Here is a 17,091-nt window from a genome sequence, read left to right on the forward strand (position 1 = left end):
TTCCCCCTTCAGCTGCAGGACTCCAGAGGTGAGCTTCAGCCCCCTCCCTTGGTTCAGCCAGAAGTGGGCTTCAGCCCCTCCTTGAGCCCTGGAGCTCTGACAGTGGGCTCCATGCTTCAGCTCCTCCCCCTGCCAATCTTCAGCTCGGGGGCTCTGGTCTTCACTCCCCCGTGCTGGCTGGTGAAGCTTCAGGCCCCCTTGGACTCTCCCTTGGCTCCAGCCATAGGGCTCCCGCTCTGGGCTTCAACCCACGGCAATGGCACTTCAGCAGTGCCGGCCTTACCAGGCACCGTGGTCAAGAGGCATGGAGTGGGATGAGCCTGGGATGTGAGGTCCAGGGGAGCAGGGGGGTGATTGGGAGCCTGGGGAGGGATCTGTGGGGGGCTGGGGATGGCAGCGGGGGCTGAGACACCAAAATACAACTGTACATTGTTTTTATTATTGAGTCTGCAGGGGGAAAAAACCCTACATAAATAAATTACAATGCTTTGGACATGCATATGTGCTTATTTATTTGTTTTTCCTAAAGTTAATTAAGTATTTTAGGAAAATTTGTCAGACCAGCCACCAGGAAGAGTTGATGGCCGCACTCTGAGGCCATCAAAAAATTTGTTGTGAGATCCCCTGTCTTAGAAGACTCACTAATATTTACTAAATAAAGTGGTTTTTGTAATGTCATGAATACTAATTGACATAAATTCCTAAAACCAACAACTTCTGAAGTTTAGATTGTTTGAATGAGTCCAACATGTCTCTAAGTTCTGCAAACATCTTATTGGATATGTTAGACTAGAGAACCGAGTGTTTTCAAACCTCAATGAGCTTTACCTTTAGAGCTAGTAGAAAATGAACAATGGGCCAATGGCCTCTTACTATACAACGCCCCTAACTTTTTAATTGACTTGCATACTTTAATGGAGACTAAGTGATATAGTGTAGAAATGGACATCCATTTTTGTGGTTTCATCAGGTCGATGGCCTGAGAAGTATATGGTGAAATAAGGTCCTTTTTCTCTCTTCCATGGAAAGTAATAACTTGCATTGAAGAATCGCTTTAAAAGCATGTTCCATCCACCCTGTCCCGTTAACATGTGTAAGCATAAAAGCAATATTTAGAACAGTTCTTCTTACTGTTCATCTTTAAAAATAGCCAAACTCATTTTGTAAAATAAAATATTTATTTATAGAATAATAATTTCCTGGAGACAGATTGAAGGTGGAAATCCTAAAAAGTGTGTGTGCACTTCTACATTCCCTTGTGCATACACAATATCAGTACAGTAGGTATTGTATATTTGCGTGCAAATCCCCAGTTTCCATGCACAGTAGTGTTGGGCATGCATTTTTGAAAATTCAGGCATTAGTTACACTAGTTTGTGCCACTACCATAGTGTGACTATTTAATGTCTAGACACTTGTTAGACATTAAAAGCTGTGTAGTGTAGACATAGCCTTAGAATGGTATTTCCCTCGAGCTGTAGTTACATTGTTCAGATCATTTATACAGTGCTACAGCCCTCTATTAAAAAAATCTTTATACCAAATCTTACCATTATTTGGGAATTTTGAGTGATGATAACCTTCAAGTAGTGCTGCCACTTTAGTTGCATTTTGGTTGGGTGAAGTTGCAGTGACATTTAACTTGATTGCTAATGGAAGACTTTTTATTTTATTTTTCAAACTTTCCAGCAGTTTACAACCTCCAGTTTGCTGGTTGCAAAGACAGAAATGATTCAGATTCCTTATGTCTGATGAATACCAGTATGGCATAGACTGCACGTAGGGGCATCTGAAGATTCTACAGATTCAGTGCTTGATATTGAAACAACACACAATGAGGTGCCATTGTCCCTTTTTTCCTTTAAATAAGAATACAACTTTCTGAATTTGTAGCCTTGAGCTTTTTATTATAAAACATTTAATCTAATAGTGTCAAACCAGCAAAAGATGATCTGTCTATTTGACTTCTATTATACGGGAGTACAGCTTTCAGTCTGGCTACATAATAGGTTAAGTTAATGTAATAAAATCAGCAAACACTTTATTTTAAAAGGAAAAAAATTTACTTGATGAGATAGTAACTGAGGAAACTGTAATTGCTGGAATCCTGAAAAGTTTCTTCTGCAGTAATGGGAAGCCATATGTTTTAAATTCTGTACTTTGTCAATATGTCCCTTGCCATGAGTGTGGACAGTCACGATGCGTGTAAATAGAAACCTCTTTCTTTGTTAACATGTTCGACCCATTCAGTGATAGCACAATCTGGTAGTAAGTATTTATTGTCATTCACTGGTGACAACTCAAAATGAGATCAGATGTGGTAACTAGTTTCCAAAGTGTTCTGTGTTTTTACTGTTGCAAATTTTAAAAGAGCGGGTATAGGGAAATCGTGGAGATAAGCATATACTTCCTGCTGTCTGGCAGCAGAAACAAAAGCAAACCAAGTGCTGGAATATATGCAAATAAGTGGAATGCAACCTGGAAGAGAGCATGAATGATATTGCTGAACAAAAGGCTAGGAGTATTTTGTACAGTTTTGAGGACCATGGTACATGAAGTTTACTGAACTGAAAAAAGTGGGTATCAAAGTGGGCAACAAAGATGATAAAAGGGTCTCTTGGATTATAACTGAGGCGAAGATAGGAAAATCAAGATTATGCTAGTAGAGGTACTAATGTCTTGGAGAGCAGTTTCCACATTAAGAATATCCTGATTATTTGAATATTGTGTCACAGGTCAAACTGGAGACCTTCCTGCAAATCTTGAGAGGTAGGAGGAGTTGAAAGAGATGTGAAATAGTTTAGGAGGACTCTATTTGTACACCCATTCAGAATCATTCTGTTATACATAACTTGAGCAACTTTAACTGTATTACTAGCAACACCAACTGTAATGTATTGAAATATAAGGACTTGAGAGGATATGGTTATAATGCATAACACTAAAGGATACAGGCATGGATGGCATTTATGAGGTACTAACACAACAAAGGTGAACAGGTCTAGTTAGGACACATGGCCTCCTACTGTCCTAACCTATTGCAACACTACCCAATTTTCAGTTTGTTTGATTTAAACATTCGGGAGTTGGGTGAGTTTCTACAAGGTCACAGGGATGTTAGTGGCTCAACCACTTACTGAATTAGAAATTTCCCAGCTCCCATTATTTTGCTTTAGATGACAAATCATACAGCCTCCGACTCTGAAATGAAATTCAGGAAAAGTATGAAACATAACTGGTATTCTGTTAACAATTAAATTTGCTCAAATGGTGAGAACACTGTTTCATAAAGAAACCTTCCTCTCCCTCCTTAGTCTATGTTTGCTTGGCTGCTCAGTTTTGAAAATGACAAGATGCAGTAAGGAGCCTGGTTACCATCACTTTGACTTGAAGTAATATCAAGTTCTGTACTACCTGACACTGCCATGAAGCTGGGGTGTCAAATATAGGCTAGGTTGCTGTCAGCTAAGTGATAAATTAGCAGGGGAAATTGAGGAACAAATGTCAGTGTGGAGGCTTAATTATTTTTCAGTTTTTCAACATCCGCAGGCTCTAGGCCCCTTTCAAATTGCTCAGACTGGGGAAGTACAACTGAAGAAGGCAAAACAATAAGGACACCAATTAATAAAAAAATTGCCAAGTAAGTGCTGTGTGATTATTTAATAATAATACTTTGCATTTCTAGTGCCTTCTGTCTCATGATTTTCAGGCACTTTACATGCACTAGTGAAGACTCGTAAACACCTCTATATTATCCTGCCTCTCCAACATCTCCTCCCAGATTTCTCACCATCAGGCTACACTTCACATGGCCGAAACCAAATGCCCAGCCTTTCTTCCCAAGTCTAAAAGGAAACTTGAAGAGCTGAAAAATCCTGTTCAGTACTTCAGAAGCTGCTGACACCATCCACCTAATTGCTCTTGCTTGTAAACACTAAATTGCATAACCTCTATGTAGAGTAAACTTTTCATATTTTCCAGAAGTATTTTCCAATACAAAAAGGAACTCTTTCCTTTCTCTTTTCATAGATCCATAGAGTTTAAGGCCAGAAGGGACCATTAGATCATGTAGTCTGACCTCTTGTATATCCCATGTACATTTTGCCCAGTTACCCCCATACTGAGCCAAATAACTTGTATTTCAAGAAGGAGGTTATGCATGCATGCTAGAATTAGCTATTACTTGGTTTCCTTATTTTGGATCTAATCATAAATTCCTGATATTAAGATGTCCATACTACTGCAAATGGCAAAAACATGTTAACTAAACAATCACTTAACCAATAAATTTGATAAAAATGGAGAGGACCTGACTCTTCTCATTTTAGTTTTTCACCGTGTAGCTCCACGTGCTTCAATTCTCCTAGTCTACACAGGTGAAAATGAAAGAAGATTTAGCCCAGTGCCCCAAACAATGTCCATAGTTCTAGCACCTAAACATCAGACTTCTGGCACCATTTAAAAAAAAAAAGATTTCTAACTCTTTTTCTATGTCTGTTTCAAATGACTCTACTAGATCAGTGGAAAAGGAAATGGATGAAATTATTCTGATTAGAAGAATAAAACAGATCACTTTTGGAAACAACGCACTTGCACATCACAGATACGTTAAAGAAATTCCAAAATAACTTGTGTGCATTTCAAATCCCTGTTAGGTGAATATTTGCAACTCATGCATTCAGTTCAGTGCACTGCTTGCTTTTTTCCATTAGGTTGATTTGATACGTTTTATGAATAAATCCTTGACTAAGAACTGTGTTCAAATAGCAAACCTAAAGAGAAATTCTCCACATAAGCAAATTTGGCTGGAGAAAGAACATTTTATTGTCTATTTTGCTAATAATGAAGATTTTTAATATTTTTGTGCTCGATCCCGCTTCCTGTGACTCTTCTGTTCTAGCAGGCCTGGCCTGCAGTATACAATTGTGTCAGAACATGATTGTCAGCAATCACGTTAGCTGACTGGGGGCTGAACAGGGTTTAGCACTGAAATGTACACAAGCTCAGTGTAGATACCACAATAGATTAAGCCCTAATTCTTTTGCTCCTTTCTGCTTGTTAACCTAGCAAAAGGAGGAACCAGAGCCTGTAAGTCATGCCATCCAAATGTGGATTTCCAGTCAGCCCCGTCCTCTATATAGACAATCAGCAGAAGAGCTCAGAAACCAGTAAGCAGGAACACGTGGAAATGCAGGTGCTTTGTGCATGGGTGACATCTTACTGCTGCTGCTCTCTTCTGATCCTGCAACACAATTGTATCATGTAATACAAGTCCTACTTGTCTGTAATGTATTGTCGCCACTGCAGGATCAATAAGAGGAGTAAGGCTGGAAAAGAGCAAACCTTCCGGTTACACAAATATTTCTGAGTATTACCTTAGTTCCTTGGGACACCAGGCAGAAAAAATTACTATACAAATCCTCTGAGAGGTACTGTAAATAACCTGAAAGTTTTCCACAATATGATGATGGGCACGGCTTCATATGAAACATTTTCTCCCAAAGGGTCTCAAAGTGCTTTACAAACTGTACAGACAAGATCATTTCACCTATGGAAAGGCAGCCAGCTCCAGGGTGAAATCTGGCATTTGTTTAACTGAGCACAGCAATGCTACTTGATAGTTTGAGGGCAGGAAGTGAAGAATGTCATATTCAGTAAAATGTGCTGGGTAAGCTATATAGGCAGAAAAAAAATATCAGATGAAATTTGGACAGGACACTGAAGTTCATCTCCCCTATTCTTTACAAATATCTCTTTATAAAAATAACCATAATCAACATTGTTATGGCCAAATGTTACGAAGGTGGGCTTTTTTTCTATCCAGTCATACAGGAATAAAACATCATCATGCTTTAGCCTTGGTAACTAGTAGGGTTAAACAAGTTAATAACATGCCTTTACAAAGTTTGTTTTCTTGAGGTAAGAACATAAGAATGGCCATACTGGGTCAGATGAATGGTCCAGCTAGCCCAGTATCCTGTCTTCAGACAGTGGCCAATGCCAGCTGCCCCAGAAGGAATGAACAGAACAGATAATCATCAAGTGATCCATTAAATTGAGAAGCCCTTTTAGAACCGGTTGTTCCATGAGGGACAACCGGTTCTAAAAGGGCTTCTAAATTTAACAACCGGCCAAAAGTGGCACCTTAGGCGCCGACTCCATGGGTGCCCCAGCACTGGAGCATCCAAGGGGAAAATTTGGTGGGTGCAGAGCACCCACTGGCAGCTCCCCGCCACACCCCCAGCTCACCTCTGCTCCGCCTCCGCCTCCTCCGCTGAACGCGCCACCCTGCTCTGCTTCTCCCACCCAGGCTTCCCACGAATCAGCTGTTCGTGCGGGAAGCCGGGGCGGGCTGAGAAGCAGGCGGTGGCTTCGCACTCAGGCCCAGGGAGGCGGAGGTGAGCTGGGGCAGGAGGGGCGCGAGGAGGGCCGCCCATGCCGCAGCAGGTAACCTGGGAGGGGCGTGCGCAGGGGAATAGCTGATTCGCGGGAAGCCGGGGGGGGTGGAGAAGCAGAGCGGGGCAGCACGTTCAGGGGAGGAAGCGGAGGCGGAGCAGAGGTGACGTGAGCTGGGGCCGGGCGCGGGTCGGGGAGTGCTCTGCACCCTCCAAATTTTCCCCATGGGTGCTCCAGCCCCAGAGCACCCACGGAGTCGGAGCCTAAGGGGCCACTTTTGATGTGATCAGTGGGGGGACCGGTCGCTCCCCCTGCTCCCCCCTAGATACGCTCCCCTGCCCCTAGGAGCCAGAGAGACCTGCCGGATGCTTCCTGGGAGCTGCCCCAGGTAAGCATCGCCGGGACTCCACACCTCGTCCCCCGGCAGGTCCCTCTGGCTCTTAGGGGTGGGGTGGGCACCCACTATGGTGGCCCACGAGACCCTCCTGCCCAGTTCTGAGGGCAGTCAGGGGACAGGGAGGGGAGTGGATGGGGCAGGAGTCCTGGGGGGGGGGGTCAAGGAACGCAGGGGGGGCTGGATGGGGCAGGAGTCCCAGGGGGCGGGGGTGAGCAATGACCCTCTCATGGGGTGAGGAGGGAACCCATTGTTAAGATTTTGGCAGATCATCACTGGACCTATCCTCCATGAATTTATCTATTTCCTTTTTAAACCTTTTCTTCCCTATGCATGAATCCTACTCTAACATGATGTGGCTACAGCCATGTTTAAACATGGTTTTTATTTTTGTAGTGGAGAAAAGGTTAAAGAGTGCCTTTGGCTCCCCAGTGATCATCAGTGGGCAGGTTCCCAGTTCTAGATCTTGCATGAAAGACGTCCCATCCAGCTTCACAATGTTTCCTAACACCATTCTTGGAGCACTTGTTCAATGCTGACTCATTGGTAAGCATGCCACCTACTGAATTGCCAACACCACTTTCCACAGCGTCTTGGTAGTCTTCTGAAATCCCCCACCCCATTTAAAGGACACCATGCTGCAGGAAGTGTAACAATCTTTATAATAACTTCTTGTATGATGCGGTGCTAATACGAACTGTTAACCATATGCTCCTATCCTATTTCATATTTCTGACACTACTAGTGATGGATCAATTTTAGCATATTTCAGTTAAGCCATAAAGGTTTAATGAGAATGTGATTTAATAGGTTATTGATGCTTGGGTAAGTTAACGCATTTAAAACATGTTTGCAGGGTGAAAATTTTAACATTATTGTGTGTGTATATATAGCAACCAACAAATACCAGGAGTTCATCCTAGGACTCCCAACACATCTAAGAAAAGTACAGCCGGGGATTCTGGTACCAGCAGATCAGACTGTGGAAGATAGTTTTGCATACTTGGGACCCACCTGCTGAAGAAAAATGAGATCTGCAGCCAACATGCGTATAGATCACACAATTTGCACTCTCTCTAATCTACTGCTTCACAGCAGGGTTGGTCTTATTTTCCCTAAAGCAGTGGTTCTCAGCCAGGGGGTTGCAATTCCAGGGGAGTTACAGGATGGGTTTAGGAGGGTCGCAAATGCAGGGTCGGCGTTAAGGGGTGGCAAGCAGGCCAGTTGCCCAGGGTCTCATGCCACAAGGGGCTCCGCAAAGCTAAGTTACATGCTTTAGCACTGCTGCCCAGAGCTCTGGCTTCAGACAAGGCTCACAAGTGAAAAACAGAAAGACAAATCAGACTTCTGAAAGGGGCACAGTGAAGTATGCCTGGAGGGGGCAGAGAGCTAGTCCAAGTCTTGACTACTTCCTAGGAGGGATCTTCTACAATCTCCTTTGGCATCTTGTTTCATTGTCTATTTTTCTCACAATTTTAAAACTTTTCCCAACACTTAACCTAGACTTTTTCCTAGCTAATCACTCAGGGAATGAAGCCTTTGCTCCCCCACAGTAGCTAGCTCTATTTCCATATGTCTCTGCCCCAGTGGCAGCAAGATGAAGTTCCTCTGCTTTTCTGGGGAAGATTGGGAGTGCATGGAAGCTTTGTTGAACTGGTGATTGCCTTTCCTCAGCATTGGGCCTTGATGGTAAAGTGCCCCTCTTCTCCACATGAGTCAGGCCATGGGACCTTCTGAACTATTTTGCCCTCCACCCTTCTTATTTATTTATAAGAGAATTTTAGGGGACATTTAGAATGATCACTGAGATGTTGATGCTGATCTCTTTATCCAGACTGATCAATGGTAATTGCTACTGAAGTGAATGAACTGTTATATTTCTTGGGGTTAAGAATTTCTTTTGGGCTTTTTTCCACTATTAAGAACTTTGAAGTTTGAGTCTCTGTATAAGATGTTGGCTAATAAAGCCAGCCTTTCCAAATATTTGTTGGAATTGAGCTAGTTAATTGAGAGAAGTATGATCAGGATTGTGTCTTTTTCGTTTCTGCCGCTGTATTTTGTAAATCACTTCTGCAGCAGTGCTGTAATCTGCGTACCATTTTTTGTCATTACCACTCCCTCAGTCTTGGGAATTATAATGGGAGCTAGTTGTTATTGCAATTCCAGTTGCGTGTTGGGCAAAGCTGACAGGCAAGTACTCATGTCATTTCCTAATTACTGGTTTTTGTTTTTCAGTAGTGCAGTACCTCAGGCAGTTCTCAGGAATGGAACTGCAGACATGGGGATGGCCCTGATTCTTCAATGTCTGATGAAAAGCAGAAAAGAAATTTATATGAAAATCAATACAAACACTGCAGAAATATAATTCCTGTTGGATTTATTGCAACAATCCAAAACAGGCTGCTGTCATCAGTTTGTATTAGTAAGCAGTTTAATATAGGAAGGAATGCAGGCTGTAACTGCCCGATTTTTTAACTCTGTGCTTAGATGCATTGCAGCATGTGCTCTCCTCTTTTAGTATAAAGTATCGAATGTGACACAATACCAGTATTAAACATCAGTATAATTAACCATCGATAAGGGAAGCATTTTGGATAGTTGTATCTTTCTGTAGTAAAATTCTAGGGGGTGTGTACCCCTTGAATCTTAACTGCCAAATGTATGGCACCTTTAATGAGCAAGAGTGACAGCCTTGGATAAATAGTACTCTTCCTCCCTACTTCCCCCACAGAACAGGATGGGCACTCGTAGTAAGGTTCCATGCATAGCCCATTAGCGTTCCTTAATTCTGACCCTAAAGTGACTGCCTGCAGGGTTGAGAGTAGTTTAGCTTGCAAGCCAGTCTGGTGATGGTGAGTTCTCTGATGTAGACAGTTATATACCAGCAAATGAACTGAGTTAACAAATTTTTTTCATGGCCACGAAATGATCCTGTTCAAAAACAGTTAAGTGAGTAGAAAATAACACAAAATATTCTTCAGTATTTCCCCAGCTATTTTTTGAGTTTCATGCTGTAGGTAGGTAGAAAACTCCTAAATGGCATAGATAGTAAATGCAGATGAAAAAGGTCTACAAAATAAACCCAGATCGGATACCTCAAATGATCAATGGAAAGTGCAAAAGAAATAAATGTAACAAATGTGGATTACACAAATTTGCAGTACCCCTTCCCCAGTATGGAAATGCAGAAAACAGAATGATTCTTTTCCTTCATGTCTGATGATGGCAAAAGCTGGTACAGACATCGAGACTACAACCTGGAGAGGTATGAAGTGCAGCCTACACATTGGAGCATCTTACAGAAATGATTGATTGAAGAGTTTGAGTTTGTGTTTGACTAAAATTACCCAAAATGAGCTGCTAATCGCTTCTGGTTTTAATTGGAGAAGGAATTCTTGATTTAATGCTGGAAGCAATGTGATATAAAACAATTACTGTATTTCACCATACAGGTGAACTTATTTTAGTGGCAGGAGAAGTAGCACAAGTCTAGTGCTTAGCCAGACTATCAAACCAAATATAACAGTCTGTGGCTACTTTTGGAGGGAAATTGAGGTATAAGAGTACCGTATTTTATTTGGAGTTTAAAATTTGTCAGCTTTATCACATCAGAAGACCATATACCCCTTTCAATGTATTCAGACCAGAGAAGTGGGGGTGCTAAAGATAAAATAATGAGGCAAATATAAAATAGTAAGGCAAGTTCTTAATTACTTAAATTTCCTACTATATTTTGTTTGTGGATTGGGGATGCCTATGAACTAACTGTTTACTCCAAACTTCTGGCCAGTCTAGCCAGATAAATATTCTGTTCCTGTGACTATTCCTTTATTCTGTGGTCAATATTTTTCTCAGTTCCTGTGCATTTATCCCAATGCCTGAACTGAGAAGATCTCACAGTGCATGACCCTTAACATGAGTCAACAACAGATTAAGTAGCTGGGTGTTGCTACTGCTGAGCAAACAAAATTATAGATTTCAACAAGAAATTTCTCCCTAATTCCTCTCCTGCATGGCAGTAAAATATGCTGTTGTCAAAGTGTGTATTTAAAGATGACTAAAAAAATAAAATTGGAGAATGAAAAATTTAATCTCTCCCAGTACTACTACTCCAGTGAGGCAATTAGTAGGCCAGTCTGTGGTCTGGACTGGAACTCACTACATTAATCTCATCCATGACAAGCAGGGGAAGCTGGGCAGGCTTTCTGCAGAGCCTGTTCTTATGGGTAATAGCCCGAATGGTGCTGCCAATACAGTACTGTTTTTTACCTTTACTTGAATCCACTGTATTTCTATCCTTTGGACTAGGAAGTCAAATTATTTATAATCCATTCAACTACACATCAGTAGAGTGTACATTTTAACCTTATTACTAAGAAGGAGAATTTTTTAATTCTCTATTGACAACATAGTTTCAATAGCGGCTTTCCTGTGTGCTCACTTCCCTTCATTCTGCAATGACATCACAATCCAGCTTTTACAGCAATAGACCATAACGAAAATTCTCTAATTCATTATCACTTCTCTGCAGTATCAAATAGAAAAGATTAGTCTGTAAAGGAACAAGTCCTCAAGTTAAACATATAGCACTATTATGTGGTTTACTCGAGAACTTGTTCCTTTACAGATTAATCTTTTCTGATATGTGTTAATTAGCAAAGATATCTGAAAATCATGTGAAAGGCTAATACATAGTATATCTTAAACTAAGTTTTCCATTGTATATTACATAACATAAGAATGGCCATACTGGGTCAGACGAACGGTCCATCTAGCCCAGGATCCTGTCTTCTAACAGTGGCTAATGCCAGATGCCCCAGAGGGAATGAACAGAACAGGTAATCATCAAGTGATCCATCCCGTCACCCATTCCCAGCTTCTGGCAAACAGAAGCTAAAGACACCATTCTTGCCCATCCTGGCTAATAGCCATTGATGGACCTATCCTCCATGAATTTACCTAGTTCTTTTTTGAACCCTGTTATTGTCTTGGCCTTCACAACATCCTCTGGCAAAGAGTTCGATAGGTTGACTATGTGTTGTGTGAAGAAATGCTTCCTTTTGTTTGTTTTAAACCTGCTGCCTATTAATTTCATTTGGTGACCCCTAGTTCTTGTATTCTCAGAGTCAGCCCAGAAATTAGCACCATGTGGGCACAGAGTTCCACTGGGTATTACAACCAGGTGGGTGTGGGACAGAACACAACACACAAACTGAAAATAGACAAGAACAGACAGAACAGCAAAGGGAAAAACAAGAGAACCAAGCAGCAGCCTGTGAGCACAGTATGACCCTGGGAAAAGCTGGAGAGAGGGCCTTTGGCTCTGTTAGGTAAAGAGGCTTTAAGCTGTAAGATAATAAACTGTTCCTTTTGGTTTTGATTCTGCATGTGCAGACACAGGACTTTGTACATTCTTTGTAAATTAAAAAAACTGTAAAGAAATACCCAACTATGACCAATTTCTAATCCCAACTAGAACATCCCCAGAGCCCCAAAATTTGACTAAGTGCTCAAGTCAAAAAGGAGCAACACTATTCTTAATATCACATGTACAGTAGCAGTCCCAACCTAGATCAGGACCCGACTATGCTAGGCTAGTCCCTGTCCAAAGAGCTGACACTCTCAATAGACAAGACAGACAAAAGGGAAACAGAGGCACGAGGAGTTGAAGTGACTAGCCCAAGGTAAGATAGATGATCAGTGGCAGAGACAAGATAAGACCCTAGGTCTCACTGATTTCCTCTCTCGTGTGCTATCTACTGGATCGTGCTATCTGGCTCAGGCTGTAAAGCCCAGTTCATAGGTAAATGCCTGAGCAAGGGAGTACCAGACTCGGTTTGAGACAGTTTTGGGGATAAGTCTGTATCAAATTATGAACTCCATTTTGTTTTGTGAATGACATTTATGATGGTAGCTTTCTTTGCGTGTTACAGCATCCATTTCGTATCACAGGCTTGACAGTCAGTGAACAGACTATATTTGAAAATCTGTGACATAGCAATCAAGGGCTGTCATAAATATAAAGGGAAGGGTAACCACCTTTCTGTATACAGTGCTATAAAATCCCTCCTGACCGGAGGCAAAATCCTTTTACCTGTAAAGGGTTAAGAAGCTCAGGTAACCTGGCTGGCACCTGACCCAAAATGATCAATGAGGGGACAAGATACTTTCAAATCTGGGGGAGGGGGGAAGGCTTTTGTCTGTCTGTGTGATACCTTTGCCAGTAACAGATCAAAGATGCAAGCCCTCCAACTCCTGTAAAGTTAGTAAGTAATCTAGCTAGAAAATGCATTAGGTTTTCTTTGTTTTGGCTTGTAAAATTCGCTGTGCTGGAGGAAATGTGTATTCCTGTTTTTGTGTCTTTTTTTAACTTAAATTTTTGCCTAGAGGGATTTTCTATGTTTTGAATCTGACTGCCTGTAAGATTATCTTCCATTCTGGTCTTACAGAGTTGTTCTCTTATCTTTTTTTGTTCTCCTAATAAAGTTCTGTTTTTTAAGAATCTGACTGGGTTTTTTGGGTCTTAAAAATCCAAGGCTGGTCTGTGCTCATCTTATTTATTCTCAAGCCTCCCCAGGAAAGGGGGTGTAAAGGCTTGGGGGGATATTTTGAGGAAATAGGAACTCCAAGTGGTCCTTTCCCTGATTGTTTGTTAAATCACTTGGTGGTGGCAGCGTTTACCTAATCCAAGGGCAAAGACTTTGTGCCTTGGGGAAGTTTTAACCTAAGCTGGTAGAAATAAGCTTAGGGGGGTCTTTCATGCAGGTCCCCACGTTGTACCCTAGAGATCAAAGTGGGGAAGGAACCCTGACAAGGGCCATTGAACTGAACAATACTTCCCGAGTGAGCTTTCTACCAGAAGGGTCATTGACTTTGTTTCTCTATATAGAAGCTGACAGGGCAGGGCTGGGGGCTGCAACCTGGATCTCCCCCATCTTGCAGCACCTGGGGAAACACAGGACAGAGTCAGATTTAAAATAGGTGCTTCTCCAAGCAAAGGAAGCTCGTTGGGGGAGGCCCCGGATGATTGGAAAAAGGCAAATATAGTGCCCATCTTAAAAAAGGGAAGAAGGAGAATCCGGGAACTACAGACCAGTCAGCCTCACCTCAGTCCCTGGAAAAATCATGGAGCAGGTCCTCAAGAAATCCATTTGGAAGCACTTAGAGGAGAGGAAGGTGATCAGGAACAGTCAACATGGATTCACCAAGGGCAAGTCATGTCTGACCAACCTGATTGCCTTCTATGATGAGATAACTGGCTCTGTGGATATGGGGAAAGCGGAGGACGTGATATACCTTGACTTTAGCAAAGCTTTTGATAAGGTCTCCCACAGTATTCTTCATAGCAAGTTAACAAGTATGGATTGGATTAATTCTATCCGCTATAAGGTAGATAGAAAGCTGGCTAGATTGTCGGGCTCAACAGGTAGTGATCAATGGCTCGATGTCTAGTTGGCAACCAGTATCAAGCGGAGTGCCCCAGGGGTCGGTCCTGGGGCCAGTTTTGTTCAACATCTTCATTAATGATATGGATGATGGGATGGATTGCACCCTCAGCAAGTTCGTGGATGACACTAAGCTGGGAGGCGAGGTAGATACGCTGGAGGGTAGGGATGGGGTCCAGAGTGACCTAGACAAATTGGAGGACTGGTCCAAAAGAAATCTGATGAGGTTCAACAAGGACAAGTGCAGAGTTCTGCACTTAGGACAGAAGAATCCCATGCACTGCTACAGGCTGGGGACCGACTGGCTAAGCGGCAGTTCTGCAGAAAGGGACCTGGGGATTACAGTGGATGAGAAGCTGGATATAAGTCAACAGTGTGCCCTTGTTGCCAAAAAGGCTAATGGCATATTGGGCTGCAGTAGTAGGAGCATTGCCAGCAGATTGAGGGAAGTGATTATTCCCGTCTATTCGGCACTGGTGAGGCCACATCTGGAGTACTGCGTCCAGTTTTGGGCCCCGCACTACAGAAAGGATGTGGACAAATTAGAGCGAGTCCAGCGGAGGGCAACAAAAATGATCAGGGGGCTGGGGCACATGACTTACGAGGAGAGGCTGAGGGAACTGGGCTTAATTAGTCTGCAGAAGAGAAGAGTGACGGGGGAATTTGATAGCAACCTTCAACTACCTGAACAGGGGTTTTAAAGAGGATGGTGCCAGGCTGTTCTCAGTGGTTGCAGATGACAGAACAAGGAGCAATGGTCTCAAGTTGCAGTTGGGGAGGTCTAGGTTGGATATTAGGAAAAACTATTTCACTAGCAGGGTGGTGAAGCACTGGAATGGGTTACCTAGGGAGGTGGTGGAATCTACATCCTTAGAAGTTTTTAAGGCCCAGCTTGACAAAGCCCTGGCTGGGATGATTTAGTTGGGGTTAGTCCTGCTTTGAGCAGGGGGTTGGACTAGATGACCACCTGAGGTCTCTTCCCAACCTAATCTTCTATGATCCCTTTGTAACTCTTTGCAGTCTGCTTTGGACTTAACTATCTTCAGTGGTTCTGAATCATCTGCTAATTTTCCTACCTCACTGTTTACCCTTTTTCCAGATCATTTATGAATATGTTAAATAGTACTGGTCCCAGTAAAGACTCCTGGGGGACTATTTACCTCTCCATTCTGAAAACCGACCATTTATTCCTACCCTTTGTTTCCTATCTTTTAACCAGTTACCTATCCATGAGAGGACCTTCCCTCTTATCCCATGACAGCTTACTTTGCTTAAGAGCCTGTGGTGAAGGACCTTGTCAAAGGCTTTGTGAAAATTTAAGTATGCTATATCCACTGGATCCCCCTTGTCCACATGCTTTTTGACCCCCTCAAAGAATTCTAATAGATTGGTGAGGCATGATTTCCCTTTACAAAAAACATGTTGATTCTACCCCAACAACTCATGTTCATCCATGTGTCTGACAATTCTGTTCTTTACTATAGTTTCAACCAGTTTACCTGGTACTAAAGTTAGGCTTACTGGCCTGTAATTGCCAGGATCTTGTCTGGAGCCTTTTTCAAAATTTGGCATCACATTAGCTATCCTCCAGTCATTTGGTACAGAAGCTGATTTAAATGAGAGGTTACAGACTACAGTTAATAGTTCTGCAATTTCACATTTGAGTTCCTTCAGAACTCTTGGGTGAATGCTATCTGGTCCTGGTGAATTATTACTGTTTAGTTTATCAGTTTTTTCCAAAACCTCCTCTATTGACACCTCAATTTGGGACAGTTCCTCACATTTGTCACTTAAAAAGAATGGGTCAGGTTTAGGAATCTCCTTCACATCCTCAGCCGTGAAGACTGATGCAAAGAATTCATTTAGTTTCTCCGCCATGGCCTTATTGTCCTTGAGTGTTTCTTTAGCATCTTGATCATCCAGTAGCCCCACTGGTTGTTTAGCAGGCTTCCTGCTTCTGATGTACTTACAAAAAATATTTGCTATTACTTTTTGAGTCTTTGGCTAGCTATTCTTCAAATTCTTTTTTGGCTTTCCTAATTATATTTTTACACATTCATTTGCCAGAATTTATGCTCCTTTCTATTTTTCTCAATAGGATTTAACTTCCTCTTTTTAAAGAATGCCTTTTTGCCTCTCACTGCTTCTTGGACTTAGTTGTTCTATTCCATCATATAACTTTATATCCATAAAAAGCTGACAGTCCTTTCTCAGTGCATAATACAGGATCTTAATATTACAGCCCACTAAAAATATGGTGCTGAGTTAGTATTTTCTGATATTACAGGTAATGCATCAGTTTTAGAGCTTAGGTGTGTTTCAGCAAAGCCCAAAACACTCTAACAATGAGATTTAGGGCCCCTGGCCTCCAGAGACCAGTTATGTCAGTGGAAAGACTCCCAAGAACGCCAGTGGTTTTTGCATCAGGCCTTTAAGGAACAGGTTTCCAGTTGACAGCCAAATAGGTTGATTTTAATTGTTTTTAAAAGTGCTAATTTAATATTTGAAAATATCTAGTCTATCTTTGTGTATAGAAGAAGTATTAAAGAACAAGGACTTCAGTCATACATTGTAGAGAATCAGCAGATCCAATCTTGAAAGACTAATTTTGACTCCTGAGATTTTTTGCACTGAAAAAGAAACAGATTTACAATCAGAGTATGTATAATCAGTGCAACCTGAACTGTACAAGTAAATGTAACTTAAAAAGAGACTTTCCAGTCATATTACTAGTTAGTTAATATTTGTCCATTTTAGGTCAGTCTAACGATGAAATAAAGGCTCTTTATTAGGATATCAAACAAATCTTATAGAAGCTGTTCAGATAGCGTGAACCTCGCCTTATGCCATTTTGAC

Source organism: Chelonia mydas, chromosome 4, assembly GCF_015237465.2.
Source record: "Chelonia mydas isolate rCheMyd1 chromosome 4, rCheMyd1.pri.v2, whole genome shotgun sequence".
NCBI classification, from domain to species: Eukaryota; Metazoa; Chordata; order Testudines; family Cheloniidae; genus Chelonia; species Chelonia mydas.